The sequence below is a fragment of the Blastomyces gilchristii genome (assembly GCF_000003855.2).
Source record: "Blastomyces gilchristii SLH14081 genomic scaffold supercont1.18, whole genome shotgun sequence".
Taxonomy (NCBI): domain Eukaryota; kingdom Fungi; phylum Ascomycota; class Eurotiomycetes; order Onygenales; family Ajellomycetaceae; genus Blastomyces; species Blastomyces gilchristii.
Genome location: NW_003101665.1, coordinates 732,649 through 751,565, shown reverse-complemented (window position 1 = coordinate 751,565; position 18,917 = coordinate 732,649).

Below are 18,917 nucleotides of genomic sequence, written 5' to 3'. Positions count from 1 at the left end.
AGTGTACAAGATAAATGTGTGATTTATATATTCTTAAGATTCAATCATATCAGATCTTCTATCTTATATTATTTAGCAGAGTCTCAGTGAACATTGATTCAATCTTCTTAATTCTGTTTAATACTCATTATGAAGGCTTCTGCTGAATCACAGATATCTCAGAGTTTTATTACTATATTATTAATAATCTGAATCAGACTACAAGAATTCAATATGAACTATGTGATCTCTAGAAGATCTAACATCTTCATATGATAATTATATGTAAGAAAGAACAGACTTATATCTATTAAAACAGTATCTTGATCATTGATAGCAATCTCTGTATATAGAAGAAAATTATACCAGTCATCTTATAAATGATTACAGAACTTATAAAGATAATTCTTTATAGTCTAAATTATTCATTCTGATGCATCATCAGTCTTGAGATGATAGATAGTTAATAAACAGCATATAATCTTGAGAACTTGACAGATTCTTATTCAGAGAGTGCTTACAAATTGACAGTCTCAATTCAATACTATAGATCTCAGTAACTCATGTATTCAATAGAATGAACTCTGTAAGAAGACTTCAGTAACTTGTTCAGTATTTATCTTATTACAAGATTTCAATATTATATCTTTACTTAGTTAGTCAATGATAATCAGAATGTTTCTATAACTCTTACTCTTAGATAGATTAATAGTAAAGTTAATCACTACATCTCATTAGATTTTATCAGAAATATTGAGTGATTTCAGTAGATCTTTTCTACAGTTCTTTTATAAGATAATAGAAGAACAGTAGTTGCAGTTTCAGATAAAGTGTCTGATACTATTTAATATCTCAGATTAATAGAACTCTCAGAAGATCATTCTATATAGTTATTCATAATCTGAATAATCAGTTATATGCAAATCATGCATCTCTTGCATTATTCAGATGTATAAGAGTTTGAAGTGAGAGACTCAGTATCATTCTCAGAATTGTAGAGTATTATTATTATCAATTGAATATTCTGAGATGTCAGTTCTTACATATAGTTCTGAGAGAAATCAGAGTGCTTCTTATCATACTGCTTCAGTGAGTACTTAGAGAAGTTCATCAGTTTGAGCTGCTATATACTATAGCTCATCTAATGTAGGTTCAAGAGAAGTTAAAATATCAGTAGCAGTTCTAATTGAAGAAGTATGTATGTATTATAAGCTGTTCTATCTTAATTAACTAGTATCTTCAGATTCAAGAGTCAGTGCTCTCAGTTCATTCAGTCAGTATCTGTTATATCAGATAATATATCTTACTCTCATTATAAGAGAGCATCTGTTATTGAGTTCTGACTATCAGAATGATAGTATATTATAAAATAAAAGCAGCTTAAGAACTCAGATCATTACATCTATTATTTAGTAAGTTTACAGATAGTTATAAAGTATTTAAGATTCTTATAATCTGTGATTATCTCAAATTCAGAGATACTTCAGAGTTCAGAGTCTTATTCTTTTAAACAGTATATAATTATGAAAAGTTTCTTATCATAGATCTTATAATTGCATTCAGCAGGACTCAGTTTCTTAGATATAAAGATATATAGTTATAGAATATCTTTATCATCATATTACAATATCACTTATTCTATCACATAGTCAGAGAAATCAGCTTTAATAACTATTTTATAATCAGAATTGAATATTATCAGCAGAGAGATATTAATAAATATCTTCTTTATCTGTGTAAATGCAGCTTCAGTGTCTGCTGATTATTGAAATACTGAGTCTTTCTTAGTAAGTTCTGTAAGTGATCTCATAATATCTGAGAAGTTTTGTATAAATCACTGATAGAAGTTAGTAAATTCAATGAAGCTTTGTATATCTTTCACAGTATATGAAGCTTCTCATTTGAGAATAACAGAGATCTTCTCAGAATTTATTTGAATCTTCTTATCAGCTTCTATAATGAAATCTAAGTATTTAGTACTCTTAACTTTGAAATTACACTTATCAATATTAATTAATAGTTCTGCTTTGTGTAGTTATTGTAATACTCTTTATACATGCTCTTAATACTCTTTTCTGAATTTATTAGTGAAGATGAGAATGTCATCTAGATAAGTAGATACAAACTTATCAAGAAAATCTTGAAGTACTCAGTTGATATACTTCTGAAATGTACTGAGAATGTTAGTCAGTTCAAAGAGTGTAACTATTCATTTAAAGAGATTATAATATGTTTGAAATACTGTAAGTTAGTCATCTTCTTCAGTGATATAAATCTTATGAAACATGATGATGATATCTAACTTTGTAAATCATTGAGCTTATCTGATATATACTAGAGTTTTATTGATAAGAGATAAGAAATAACAATCTTTCTTTATCAATCTATTCAGATCTTGATAGTTCACACAGAATTGAAGTTCTTTATCTGACTTCTTTGTAAAGAGAATAGAAGCTGCAGTGAAAGAGTTACTAATATGTATAAATTTCTTATTCAACAGATCATTGAGTGTCTTTCAAAGAAGAAGAAGTTTATCTTAAGACATATTATAAAGAGAGTCTTACAGTGACTCAGAGTTCTTATCATTCTTCTTTTCTAACTTGATACTGTGATTCACTTCTGAGCCTTGTAAAGAAGGTATATTCATAATATTATCTTATTAAAAGATATCTAAGTATTTATAATATTATTGAGAGAGTTTTGTGTAAGAATTTATTATTATAGTATAGAATAACTTTTCTAAGATCTTTTTGATATCAATTAGACTGATAGAATAGATTGATATATAATTCTACTATCAGCAATTTTATCAGTAACTCTGTCAGTGATTTTAATAATAACTTCTTTTTCAGAGTATTTTATAAGTGTTGACAGAGATCTGTGTAAGATTTATAGTCTTGTGAATATCATCTTCATGAATTCTATCATTGTTAGAGAATATCAAGCTTCTGTTTCAAGTATTCAGTAAGATGTCTTATTCAGATAGTCAGACAAGTTCTAATATAAGATTATAATCAAGATTATCAACTTCATATGCATAGATATCTTCATATTGATATTCTCTCATATCTATGTTTAGTTTCATTACATAACAGATATAAACATCTTTTGAATCATTAAATTCTATGAGAAGTTGAGGTTTTAATAAAGAGATACACTGAAGATTACAACCGCTCCACCACGAACTCGCTCGATTTTTCGAATAAGAACCCGCCGATAGATCCATCGAAAAGCTCTCGATCATACGAGCATTTTGACCCCATCGCCGACCGCATACCCCGTGTGGTGGTGGAGTTATCCAGCCAAATGTGAACCAGATGTTGTTCGAAACTCCTGTGTGGGATTATCCCCCATTCTCCCCTACCACACCACAACCCCGGGCCAAATTGCCATACAAATTGTAAGGTGAAGAGACCTAGCCATATGCATCAATCTTCTCAATTTTGGAAGATCCCTGATCTGTAGTTGTGAAGATATCTGAGGAGCAATCTCCGCGAAAACCCTGTCCATCTTTGATGTTCCAAAACACCAACACCAAGTCTCACCCTCGTACCGCCCTTCCCAATCTGGCCCATCCCCGGCAGAAAAATACAAAAAGATACCTCAGCAATAATATCAAGCATATAATTAATAAACACTTCTGAAGTGCAACCTCTGTGATCTGTCTTCAGTGTATCTAGACATCAACACCAAGTCTCACCCTCATACTATCCCTCTCAATCTGGCCCATCTCTGGCAGAATAATACAAAAAGATACCTCAGCAACAGTATTCAATACATAACCAGCAGATAACAAGTTAATAGAACAAGTCAACAGTACATCAACAACTATAAATTCAGTATATCTCAAGATCTGACTGAGCCTTTGATCTCTGTATAGTGAGATATATTAAATCTAGTTTTAATATCTCAATATTCAATAGATTCTGTAAGAGATTGAGAACAGTAATACTAGATTTCTATTGAATTTGAGAATTAACTCTATATTAATATAATCATTGACAAAGTCTTCTATTTTGAGATATAAATAACCAGTTCCTCTACATCCCGCTGATAATATTTATATTATTATATAGAAACAGACTTATATTCTCTATAATATCAAGACTCTAAAGAGAAAAAGTCTTGATAGAGAGTATACAGTAGTGTAGACTGACCGTGTGACCGTGTCTGAGACCAGGACCAGATTTTTTAATAGTCTCATTATCAATTCGACTGATCTCATTACACGGTTTTAACATTAGATAGTAGTCTCATACTGTCTCAGTGAGACTTACTGTCTACTCTTGTCACATTTTTCAAATGAGATCATGATTTCCACTTCTCAATTTAAATTATTTTTATTGCTTTAAATGACTTTAAATCTCATTTGAGCATTACCAAAAAGTGTTACTTTTTAAAAAATTAAAAATAGTCTAAAAAAAACCTTAAAATGTCTAAAAATAGTAACTTTATGCCAAGAATGAGACTAAATGAGATTAAATGGAACCACTTTCTCATTTTTTTCAAGTCATGGTTCCATTTTAAGATCTGATATATAGTCACTTTGCATGTTTTTTTGATAGCCAGTCCCAGCGGGATTCACGCCAAGAAATGTATGAGACCAGACCAAATGAGACTAAATGTGAAATTCATGGTCCTGGCGGTCAGTCTACAGTAGTGTATATCTTAGCAGTTTCTATCTCATTCTTCTGCAGCAGTTAATGCAAAAAAAAAAGATTTTAGAAATAGTTTTTTACTTCTCTTGAAAAAGTAAGGTGTTTTTCTCTTGATTTTATATAATATTCTTATAAAGAATTAAAAACAGAGCTGTTTTCTGTCATAATTTCATATTCTTTTAAGTAAGAATTACTTTTTCAGTGACTGAAGAGCTTTTATTAATACTTAATTCTTTTTTACACTCTTTATTAACTGATTTGAGTTGCACACTTGTTGTGTGAGAAGAATTGAATGATTTAGAATAAAATTGAATAGTTTTAATCAATTTCTCTGTAAAAAATTGACTTATTTTTTATCAGTTTTTCTCTCAAAAACTGTCATATTATCTGATTTATTATCAATTGATATCATACTTTTTCTCACTGTATTTCAAGAAAGAGATTGTAAAGATTTTATTAATTTATCTTAAAAATCAATTTTAGTTTATTAGATTCTCTTCAAAAATCTAATCTAGTTACTGAACTAGTGTGAAAAAAATCAGATGTTTTATACATAAAAGTCTTTTATTCTTCTTTTGAAACAGTCTAATCAACTTTTCAATTGAAAACAGACTTAGAAATCTCTTAATTAAAACAGTCTGATCAACTTTTCATTGAGTGAGAATAATGAGTTCAAAAATACACTCAGTTGATGTGAAAAAAGATGCTTTCTCAAATACTATTCCTGAGATTGAAATTCTGAAGAGAAGAAAGAAAGAAGAAATAGAGAAATAACAAGTTCTTGAAATACAGAAACTTGAAAAAGTAAGCAAGATTCTTGAAAAGCAGTATCTGAGTAAGATAAATGAAGAAGTTCTGTTAATTCTTCATACTCAGACTAGACAACTACAGAAGATGATCAAGTTCAAACTTAGAATTTTAAACACAGTTCAAAAAACATTGAAAATTCCTAGTACAATCACTGACTTCTCATCTTGCTCTTTTTTCTCTTTTTCTACTTCTTCTTCTTCTTTGAATCAGAAGAAAACATATACTCAAGCAGCTGAATCAGCTGTCTCTAAACCTGCTATCTTAAAACATGCTCAAAATTCTGAGAAAACTGAGAAGAATAATGCTCATACTTCTATTCATAGAAAAGTGAAGAAAAAAATGTAAAAGAAGAAAAACTTTCAAATCTTCAGAAATAGAAGACTTATTCTCAAAGTCTCAAATCAGAATATCTTACAAAGAAACAAGCTAAACTCAAATCTCATTTTCAGAATTAGAAATGAAATTAATCAGCAGTTCTTTTCTCAGTTAATGACTGATATTGAAGTTTAAAAATCAGTTATAGCTTCAATTGAGTCATTCTTCTTTGAAAACTCTATTATTCTGATTATAATGCCTGAATTCAGTGCAGAATTCCTTATTCAGAATGAGAATCTCTGAAAATCAGTAGTAGAATCTTTATTAAACATAATAATTCTATCTGAGAGAGATGAAAAGTGAGATAAATTCATTCTTTATAATATTTCAGTTGAAATTTTTGACTGTGAAGAAGAAATGCTACTTCTCAAAAATGAATTAGAAGAATACAACTCTATTCAACTGAGAAAAGAGTCTGTATAACTAAATTCAATTAAGTTCAGACAAAGCAGAAGAAATACCACTGTTCTAGTATATATAAAAATACTTGAACAGTCAAAGATCTCTGAAGTAAGAGTAGTAGATTTAAAAATGAGAGTTCATGAATACAAAGACTCAAGAATAAATCTCAAAGCTTAAACACAGTGTTCAAACTGTCAGAGATATGAACACTTTGCAATCTTCTATTTCAGAGACTCAAAATGTGCATTCTGTGCCAGAGATTATAAAACTAGTGAGTATAAATATGAAACATGCTCAAAAAGAGGTTAAATATGTTAACATACTCTGCTTAAATGCTCTAATTACAAAGAAAAACATGCATCTAGCTCAAAAGAATGTATGTTTACTTCAAGAACTCAAAAGAACTGAAGAAAAGATAAAGCTCAAAGCAAATCTAGAACTGAAGAGAATAGTCAAGTCAGTAAACTCACAACTGCAAGCTTAAAAAGAAGAAATTCTTAATTATCTAAATCTTCAAACTTCAATTCCTCAGCTAAATGTAAACAGAATTTAAATTCTCAAACTTCTGTTAAGATTAGAGAATTGAGAAATGACTCTGATAATAAACTAGATATAATGTAAGCAGTTGAGATTTCTACTTTTCAGAATAGTTATAATCTACTATCTGATAATAGTGATTATATTCTACTCTACTCTCTTTTAGTATGAATATACAATAAAAATAACAAAAAAAGTTTAAAAACTCTTCAAAAATCACATTTATTCAAAATAATGTGAATAGAAACTCAAATTGTATTTATTCTTATCTTCAAATTATATTTGAATAAAAAGTTGATTTTATACTGCTTCAGAAGCCGAATTTTGATGCTGAGTAAAAATATGTCATTTCTCATTTAAGCTACTACTGCTTTATATCTCAAAAGTCTGAGATAAAGTCAAGAGTAGGGATCTATGAAAGGAAAGAGATCAAGATATTAATTTAATCTAAAATTTGATATCATGTCTGACTCTGATATTCTGATGAGTGATATTATAGATAAAGAGAATAAGTTTGATACTATACAGCTCATAAATATCTATAATGAAAAGTCATTGAAGAAAAATAATAATATCTGAATAATTGATAGAGAGTTTCTGAACATAACTTTATCAAGAAACTCTATAATTACAGAAGATTTCAATACACATCATTTCTGATGAAATTCAGAATGTAAAAGAGCAGTAAGAGCTGATAATCTGATTGAATGAATCTTTGAGCATTCAATAGATTTAGTTAATAAGTCTGATCAACAAACATTCTTTAGAAAAGATATGAAATAGAAATCTATTATAGATCTAATCTTCATATTATAAAATCTAATGAAAAAAAGACTTATAAACTGATTTATTGATTTAAATAAGATATCAGAATCAGATCATGAGATTATTTAATTTGATATTGAACTGAGTGAAGAATAAATGAGTAAGAATTCTCTTCTCTCTAATCAGTTTAACTTTGAAAAAGCTGATTGAAAAGCAGTTAAAGAAAGTATAAAACTGTTAAAATCTGAAAGACAGAGTGAGCTATATTGAAATTCTGATTAAGATATCTCAAATGAAATGCTTGAGAATAGAGTGAAACTCATTACATCTATTATTCTAACAAGTGTTAAAGATAATATTTCAAAGAGAAAATCTTCTAAGTATTTAAAATCTTGATGAAATGAGAATATCTCATCTAAAAGAAAAGAATTAGCTACTGCTAGAAGAGATTGAAAGAATGATATAATATCTGATAAAGAGTTCAAAGCTGTCAGAAATGAATATTTTTCAGATATTAAAAGAGTTAAAACAGACTGCTGGAATAAATTTCTTGAAGAAGTATAAGAGAAGGAAGTTTTTAAAGCTTTTAACTATACTAAAACAAGAAGTGTAGCAAAACTTTCAGTCTTAGAATATAAGTTTCAGAATGAATCATATACAGCAAACTCTTTTGAGAAAAAATGTCAAGCTTTCACAAGAATTCTCTTTCAGAACTCACCAGATTCAGATTCAGATTCAGAGAAAGAGAATATATCACTTCTCAACTACATTAATGAAAATGACTGAAAATGGCCTGATCTTACACAAGATGAATTAGAGTCAGCTATCTTCTCAAGTTCTGTTAAAACTGCTGCAGGGCCTGATTCAATTAATTACTTGATTATTCAAAATACATATTCCTACTTAAAGAATGAATATTGTAAGAGGCCTACGCCGAATAGATCAGTATAATATTGATAGGTCTTATATAACAAAGATAAAAACATTAGAGAAGGAAAGAAAGAGAAAGTGCGAGAATCAGCAATTGAGGTGAATATTTATACACATATGTGATGGTGTATGCAGTGGAGCTTCGGGGCGGGAGAATATACGCGTGTTTGTAGCAGTCAAGAATCAGCAATCAAGAATGGCTGAGAATCAGAGTGTATGTGTTCAAGAATGAAGTAATTGAGATCTGTGAAGTGTAATAGAATAGTCTATATGATTGATCAGGCACAGTCTGCCACATTAGTTCTCTCTTTCAGAAGCAGTTCTCATCAGTCAAGAGCTGCTGTTTCAGATAATACAGAACTCAGAGTTCAGATCAGTTGATTGTAACTGACTCATTTCATAAGATATTATCAGCTGTGATCATGAGATCTCTTATCAAGAATATTCTTAATCTCTCACTCAAGCTCATTATCTTCTTCTATGATGCCTGATAACTGTCAGTCAGAAGTCAGTTAAGAAGAGAATGAATCAGTGATAGTGCAGTGAAGTAAGCTTGTGTGAAATATATCATGAATCTCTGATGATGTGTCAAGACAGTAGTTATGACTATCTAGAACTTCTATTACTTTATACTTAATATGACAGTAATCTAGTGTATGAGATGAATGTGTGATTTATATATTCTTAAGATTTAATTATATCAGATCTTCTATCTTATATTGTTCAGTGAGATCTTGATAAACATTGATTTAATTCTCTTAATCTGTTTCACAGTTATTATAAAGATCTCTGCTCAATCACAGACATCTCAGAGTTTTATTACTATATTGTCAGTGATCTGAATTGAACTGCAGAGGTCTGATATGAACTGTGTAATCTCTAGAAGATTCAACACTTTCATGTGATATCTGTGTGTAAGAAAGAACAGGCTTATATCTGTTGAAATAGTATCATTGATAGTGATCTCTGTGTATAGAAGAAGATCATGTCAATCATCTTATAAGTAGTTATAAAACTTATGAAGATAATTCTTCATGATCTGAATTATCTGTTCTGATGCATCATTGATCTTGAAGTGATAGACAGTTGATAGATAATGTATAATCTTGAGAACTTGACAGATTCTTGTTCAGAGAGTGCTCATGAATTGACAGCTCTGATCTGATACTATAGATCTTAGCAATTTATATATCTGATAGAATAAGCTCTGTAGAAAAGCTTCAGTGACTTGTTTAATATTCATCTTATTACAAGATTTCAATATTACATCTTTGCTCAGTTGATTCATAATGATCAGAATGTTTCTATAATTCTTACTCTCAGATAAATTGACAGTGAAGTCAATTACTATATCTTATCAGATTCTATCAGAGATATTGAGTGATTTTAATAGATTTTTTCCATGATTCTTTCATGAGATAATAGAAGAACAGTGATTACAGTTTTGAATGAAGTATCTGATACTATTTAATATCTCAGATCAGTAGAACTCTCAGAAGATCATTCTATACAGTTGTTTACAGCCTGAATAATCAGTTATATATAAATCATGTATCTCTTGTATTATCTGAGTGTGTAAGAGTTTGAAGTGAGAGACTCAGTGTTATTCACAGAATTGTAGAATATTATTATCATTGATTAAATATTCTGAGATATCAGTTCTTATATATAGTTCTGAGAGAAATCAGAGTGCTTCTTAATATACTGTTTTAATGAGAGTCTGAAGAAGTTCATCTGTCTGAGCTGCTGTATATCACAGTTTATTCAGTGTAGAAGAAGTGAAGATATCAATAATAGTTCTAACTGAAGAAGTATATATAGTGTCATGAACTGTTTCATCTTGATTAACTAGTATCTTTGAGTTCAAGAGCTGATGCTCTCAGTTCATTCAGCAAGTATCTGTTATATCAGATAATATATCTTACTCTCATTATGAGAGAGTATCTGTCATTGAGTTCTGGCTATCAGAACAGTAGTGTATTGTAAAATGAAAGTGACTTAAGAACTCAGATCATTGTATCTGTTGTTTAGTAAGTTTATAAGTAGTTATGAAGTATTTGAGATTCTTATAATCTGTGACTATCTCAAATTCAGAGACACTTCAGAGTTCAGAGTCTCATTCTTCTAAACAGTATATAATTATAAGAAGTTTCTTATCATAGATCTCATAATTGCATTCAGCAGGACTCAGTTTCTTAGATATAAAGACATATAATTATAGAATCTCTTTATCATCATATTACAATATCACTTCTTCTATCACATAGTCAGAGAAATCAGCTTCAACAACTGTCTCATAATCAGAATTAAATATTATCAGTAGAGAAGTATTAATGAATATCTTCTTCATCTGTGTAAATGCAGCTTCAGTATTTACTGATCATTGAAATACTGAGTCTTTCTTAGTAAGATCTGTAAGTGATCTTATAATATCTGAGAAGTTTTGTATAAATCACTGATAGAAGTTAGCAAATCTGATGAAGCTTTATATATCTTTCACAGTATATGAAGCTTCTTATTCAAGAATAGCAGAGACTTTCTCAGAATTCATTTGAATCTTCTTATCAGCTTCTATAATAAAACTCAGATACTTGATACTCTTGACTTTAAAATCACACTTATCAATATCTATTAATAGTTCTGCTTCTTGTAGCTGTTGTAATATCTTTTATACATACTTTTAATATTCTTTTCTGAATTCATTAATGAAGATGAGAATGTCATCTAGATAAGTAGATACAAACTCATTAAGGAAATCTCAGAGTGCTCAGTTAATATACTTCTGAAATGTACTGAGAGCATTAGTCAGTTCAAACAGTGTGACTATTCATTTAAAGAGATCATAATATATTCAGAATGCTGTAAGCTATTCATCTTCTTCAGTAATACAAATCTTATGAAATATGATGATAATATCTAGTTTTATAAATCATTGAGCTTGTCTGATCTGTGCTAGAGTTTTATTGATAAGAGATAAGAAATATCAATCTTTCTTTATCAATCTGTTCAGATCTCAGTAGTTCATACAGAATTGAAGTTCTTCATCTGATTTCTTTGCAAAGAGAATAGAGGCTGTGACAGAAGAGTTACTAATGTATATGAATTCTTTATTCAACAGATTATTAAGTGTCTTTCAAAGAAGAAGAAGTTTATCTTGAAACATGTTATAAAGAGAGTCTTATGACAGTTCAGAATTCTTATCATTCTTTTTCTCTAACTTAATGCTGTGATTCACTCTGAGATCTTGTAAGAGAGATATGTTCATAATATTGTCTTATCAGAAGATATCTAGATATTCATAATATTATTAAGAGAGTTTCATATGAGAATCTGTTATTATAATATAAGATAATTTTTCTAGAGTCTTTTTAATATTGATCAGACTGATGAAATAGATTAATATATAATTCTGCTATCAGTGATTCTTTCAGTGACTTCTTTTTCTGAGTATTTTATAGATATTGATAGAGATCTGTGTCAGATCAGTAGTCTTGTGAATATCATCTTTATGAATTCTATTATTATTAGAGAATATCAAGCTTCTGTTTCAAGTGTTTAATAAGATATCTTATTCAGATAGTCAGGCAAGTTCTAATATAAGATTGTAATCAAGATTATCAACTTTATATACATAGGCATCTTTATATTGATGTTCTCTTACATCTATAGTCAGCTTCATCATGTAACAGATATAAATGTCTTTTAAATCATTAAATTCTGTGAGAAGTCAAGGTTTTGATAAAGAGATACACTGAAGATTATAATGTCTTATAACTGAAGATTTTATCATTGTATAGTAACATAGACTGCTGTCTATCATAGCTTTCATATTATACATATTATCAATCACAGTAGATACAAGAATCACATTCATTATCATCTTCTCTTTAAATTATTATTATTCAATCTCTTCAAGCTTCTGTTTATGAATTTGAACAGAAGTTAATCTTTTCTCTGTTTCACTGAGATATTCTTATAGTTATCTTCTAAATCTTTCTCTAATATAATATGATTAATATGAACAGATGCTGATTTATTCTTTAAATGAGAAGACACTGATCTTTCTCTTAAGTATGAAGATACATAGATTAATTAGCAGTTGAAAGTAATGTGTTCTGATCAGTTACAGTTAATATATACTTTATATTGATATTGATCAGTGATTTCTTCAGAAGTGATTTCAGAAACTCAGAAGCCTGTTCAGACAGCAGAGATTCTTGCTTATATATAGACATTTAAGTCTACTCAATTCATGACATCTGCATCATTGTTATTTCTTGATGTGAATATATGAGTTGCTGAAGTATAATGTCTTCTGTCACTATTCTATATATTCTTGAGCTTAGTAAGACAGTTATTCATTATTCAGAGCTGTGTGCAGAAGTCTTCATAAGTCTGGTCTTTATCTGTGTTTATAAGAACTTGTAAGAGTTTGAAAGTTAATATCTTGTTAAGCATGTTAATCTTCATTCAATTCTTTCAAGATTGATCACCTGCTTCTAGAATCTTGATGTTGAAGTCAGAAATAAATGTTGTAAGAGAAATGTTTCTCTGTCAGATACTCTGTAGTCAATCTAATGCTTTTTATTGTATAACAGTGTCTCAGAACAGAATATCAAGATATTTCATAATATTATCAGATATTTACAATGCTGATTCACATGCTTTTATTCATGAATAAAACTTCTGTTTCATGTGATCTTTCAATTATTCATTGATATATCAATCTTGATTAATTAATAAACTGATGACATCTTCATCTACACTCAGTTTTGTAAGCATTTTTATTCTTCATAATAAGTAGAGAGTGAGATCAGAAGCATTAAAATATGTGAAAGCATTTAAGTATTCTTTCAGTGTTTTTATATTCAATTCTGTAGATGTTGAAATTGTGTGAGTTAGTTATTGAATCTCTTTATATTGATGTTATTGAGTTACATGCATATCAGCTATTTATTGTTATTGTAGTTTCAATATTACTCAAAGCCACTGTAACACTGTGTCTATACTCATATTCAGAGATTCTCTCATATTATCATTAGATATGATTATATTGTTTATCAAATGTATAATATCTGTGAAATTTGAAGAAGTGTAATTGTATGAATATCTTATATATCTGAGTGTCAGAACTCTCAGGTCTTTCACTGATATTCTCTTTATAGAATCTTATTACAGAGTCAGAGTGACTGATGAGCAGCTTCTATCTGAGAACTTAATATCTGCTTAACTATTTCTCTATTTCTTACATATTATTACATGTTCAGATATCTCTTGATGAATAATTATTTCTGATGAGAAGATAATATGTGAATAATTATTTTCTAATAAGAAGACAATGAATGTTTTTATAGTGTAAGAGACCTACACTGAATAGATCAGTATAATATTGATAGATTTTATATAATAAAGATAAAAACATTAGAGAAGAAAAGAAAGAGAAAGTGTGAGAATCAGTGATTGAGATGAATATTTATACGCGTATGTGGTGGTGTACACAGTGGAGCTTCGGGGCGGGAGAATATACGCGCGTTCATAGCAGCCGAGGATCAGCGATTGAGAATGGCTGAGAATCGGAGTGTACATGTTCAAGAATGAAGTGATTAGGATCTGTGAAGTGTAATAAAATAGTCTATATAATTGATCGGGCGCAGCCCGTCACAAATATTTTGAGCTCTTTTTCAATCTCTTGAAAAATGAATACTACTCTGAATGCTGAAGAGAAGCCACTGAAGTAATTCTTACAAAACCTAATAGAAAAACTTTAATTTCTAAGTCATATAGAGTAATATCTCTATTAAACTATCTAGAAAAGGTTTTAAAAAAGATAATAACTACTTAACTATCTTTTATAAGCTCTCTTAATAACTCTCTTTTATTCAGTGAATAAATGAGAGATAGAAAACAATGTTCTGCAATTGACACTGTTCTCTCAGTTATTCATGATATTTAAATAGCAAAGTATGAAGATCTGGTCTTAACTGCAGTTTTTATTGACATAAAAGAAGCATTTAATCATGTTTCAAAGTCAAAGTTAATTCAGACTTTGAAGATATTAAAACTGCCACTTTCTCTAATAAAATGAGTTAATTATTTTATATCTAAAAGAATTATACAACTTTTCTTTGATGAAATGAAATAAGACAAGACTGAGATAAAAATAGAAATGCTGCAAGAATCTTTAATCTCACTCATTTTATTTATAATATACACTGCATATCTATTCAAAGATAGAAATATGAAAATAGTGTGATCTCTGAGTTATATAGATGATATTGATCTAGTCTACAGCTTAAAAACTATCAAAGAGAATTTGAAAGTGATTGAAAAAGCTGTAAAGAAAATCCTTGTCAGAGCAGATATCAATTAAATTCAATTTAATATGAATAAAACTGAATTAATTCATTTCTTTTCTAAATTCAATGAGAAAGAACTATCTCTAACTCTTTTAAATAGAGAGATTAAACCCAGTTTAAATATCAAATGATTAGAAGTATGATTAAACTCCAAGTTGAATTTTAAATATTATATTCAATAAAGAACTGTCAAGACAGAAAGACTATTAAATAACATTATCAGACTATCAAATACAAAGAGAGGTCTATTCATCCAGGCTATGAAACAGTTATATATAGCCTGTATTATCTCAGTAGCTGATTATGAACTTCAAGTTTGATGAAATAATCAAGAAAATTTCACTGAACTCTTTCAAAGTCTGTAAAACAGAGCTTTGAGAAGAATTCTGAGAGCATTTAAATCATCTTCTATTAAAGCAATGAAAATTGAAGCTTCAATTTCTTATTCTGCTATTAGATTTGAAAAGACCTGTATGAACTATGCTCTGAGAGTTATAAAGATAAGCTTAAATCATATAATCAGAGAAAGAGTCTCTTCTTCATTTTCATCAATTAACTCTGGAAATGAACTGAATTAAAATAGATTTCTTGATTGAAATGAAAATAATTCTTCAAAGAAAATATCTTCTCAACTGTACAGACTATACTCTCTGATTAAAAATCAATTTTCTTCTTCAAATATTGAAAAAGTTGATCATGAGAAGTTATCTCTCTGAAGAGAAAAGCTTGAATCTCTTATAGACTTGTAAATAAGTGAACTATCTAAAGAGAAAGAATATGAACAGCATTTGAAGAGAATTTCTACAATTAATATAAAAGACTCTATTCTGATTTATTCAGATGACTCAAAAAATGAGAATTTGAATAGATTAGACACAGACATTGCTTATTCTGAAGATAATATCAATTTTATCTCAGATTTCTGAAATTTAGGCTGTGAATCTGAAGTCTTTGATGCTGAACTATTTGTAATAGTGAAAGCTTTCAAACTCATTGAAATAAAATCTTATAAAAGAGAAAATAGTTTGAAAGAGATATGAATATTCTCTGATAGTCAAGCTACTTTAAAAAGACTTAGAAATAGTCAGATTTATAATGATTAAATGAATCTTGAACTGATCTTAAACTCTGTTTTGAAAATTTAAAAGAGAAGAATATCAAAGCTAATGATTCATCTACACTGAGTTCCTGCTCATATGAATATTCATGGCAATGAATTGGCTGATTCAGCTGTAAAAAAGAGTGCAGAATTAAGCAGATCTATTCAAAAAATTGTGTTCTAGTCTTTTATAAAGAGAAAAATAAAAGAATCTTGTTTAGACAAGTGAAATGAAAGCTGGCAGAAACAAAAGAAGAGTGTACATTATTCAAGATTTGAAACAAAACCCAAGTGAAAATCTTGTTTAATTAAATGTAAAAAGAAAATATTCTCATCTATAATACAGCTGAAACTAGAACATGGCTATTTCAAATCTTACATACAAAGATTTGATGATAGATTTGACTCAATAGAATGCTCATTCTGCAATACAAATGAAAATTCTGAGCATATTGTAATACACTGTGCATTATACAACAGTCTCAGAGCCAGATTGAAAGAGAAGTATGATCTAAATCAATTAAATATAAGATTCTTATTCTCAACTGAGACAGAAATTAAATACTTAATAGACTTTCTATCAGAAACTCAAGCAGCTACAAGAAAATGACTGAATTCAGAAATATCTAAATATGAAGAGGAGGAAATTGATCAGATATAGTCTGTTAAAACAGCTATATACTATCTTTTGATAATTTGCTTCATTACAGTCTCTCTTTATTTTACTTTACTTTTTCCTTTCTATTCTTTTCTATCTATCTATTTAATATGTCTATCTTTAAGACTGTGTTCTCTTGTCTTTTGTCATGATATTGTTAAATGGTTTCAAAGTATCAGAAGATGTTAAAACACTGTAATTTGTAAACAGTTTTTGTATTCTGGGCTGGAATTTTCTGATTTTGCATATCTGAAATTGGTGAATGTATAATAGTTAACTTTATAGATATAGGAAAAACCCTGAGAACTTTTAGTTCTCAGGTAGATGTCATAGTCTCTGACTGCATACATCTATAATTGAAGAATAATAATAATAATAGTGTCTCAGAACAGAATATCAAGATGTTTGATAATATTATCAGATGTTTACAACACTGATTCACATGCTTTCATTTATGAATGAAACTTCTGTTTCACTCAATTCTTCAATCATTCATTGATATATTAATCTTGATTGATTAATAAACTGATAGCATCTTCATCTACGCTCAGTTTCGCGAGCATTTTCATTCTTCATGATGAGTAGAGAGTGAGATCAGAAGTATTAAAATATGCAGAAGTATCTAAGCATTCTTTCAGTGCTTTTGTATTCAATTCTGTAGGTGTTGAAATCACATGAGTTAATCATTGAATCTCTTTGTATTGAAGTTATTGAGTTGCATGCATATCAGCTATTTATTATTATTATAATTTCAACATTACTCAGAGTCACTGTGGTATCATATCTATACTCACATTCAAGAGTTTTATATTATTGTTAGACATGATTATATTAATCATTGAATGTGTAATTGTATGAATATCTTATATGTCTGAGATGTCAGAACTCTCAGATCTTTCACTGACATTCTCTTGTAAAATCTTATTGCAGGGCCAGAGTGACTGGCAAGCAAGCTTCTATCTGAGAACTCAGTATTCACTTAACTGTTTCTCTATTTCTTACGCATTGTTACATGTTCAGATATCTCAGTGAGTAATCATTTCTAATAAGAAGACAATGTGTGAATAATCATTTCTAATAAGAAGATGATGAATGTTTTTCTAGTATAAGAAGCCTACACTGAATAGATCAGTATTATATTGATAGGTCTTATATAACAAAGAGACAAATGTTAGAGAAGAAAAAGAAAGAGAAAGTGCAAGAATCAGTGATTGAAGTGAATATTTATATATGTATGTGGTGGTGTATACAGTGGAGCTTCGGGGCGGAAGAATCTATACCTGTTAGTAGTGGCTGAGGATTGGCAATCGAGAATGGCCGAGAATCGGGGCGTACGCGTTCGAGAATGGAGCGGTTGGAATCTGTGAAGTGTAACGGAATAGTCTATATGATTGATCAGGCGCAGCCCGCCACAATTTCATAATATTCAATAAATAAATAAATCAGTCATATCACTGAATATGATACAGAATATTAAAATATGATAAAGTTCAATATATAAGATAACTGTTCAGACTCTTCAATTATAATAGATAATTAATTATTAAGTATAACACTCTGATTAAGAAAAGATTCAGATATTAAAACTTTCTAATATAAAGTAAACTTAGTTGAAATATATGATTAATTTACTATTTCAGTTTTATAAAACAATGAAGACAGTTTTAATCACTTATACATCAATACTGCAGTCAGTCTAATAAATATATAACAGTTTATTTACTCATTATAAGAAGCAGTTGAATCACTTAAAAAGAAATTCAGTCTGAAATAATACTATAGTGTAGACTATTATTACTGTAAGAGATAAACTGATATATTACTATAATAAAACTGAACAATCTTTTACAGAGTACTATACTGTAGCAGCTTTACTAGATTTCTTTTATTAAGTTAATATTTACACTTCTCAAGATTAGACAGAGAAGAAATAAGACTTATATATTAAATTAGTCTAAGACTACTATAATATCAACTATCAGAGATTTGAATAAGTAGATGTTAGAGATGTGAAAACAGTGAAATACAATTCTCTAGTAAGTAACAATCTTTGATAATACTTTATATTATATAGAACTATAATACTAACTTTGAAACAGAACTTATATACATTGATTACAACTGAAAATCAGATAAAATTACATACTTATAAAACTGAATTTGACTGCTATCTTCAAGATAATTCAATGAATTTATACATTAAATCAATTCTAGAGTTATGAAAAATTGTTGAGAGTATATATTTAACTATTACACTAATAATATATAATATTCTAATAATTTCATTAACAGAGATAAGAATGAAGTGAAAGTTCAACTCAAGCTGAAATATTTATCACTATTATCAG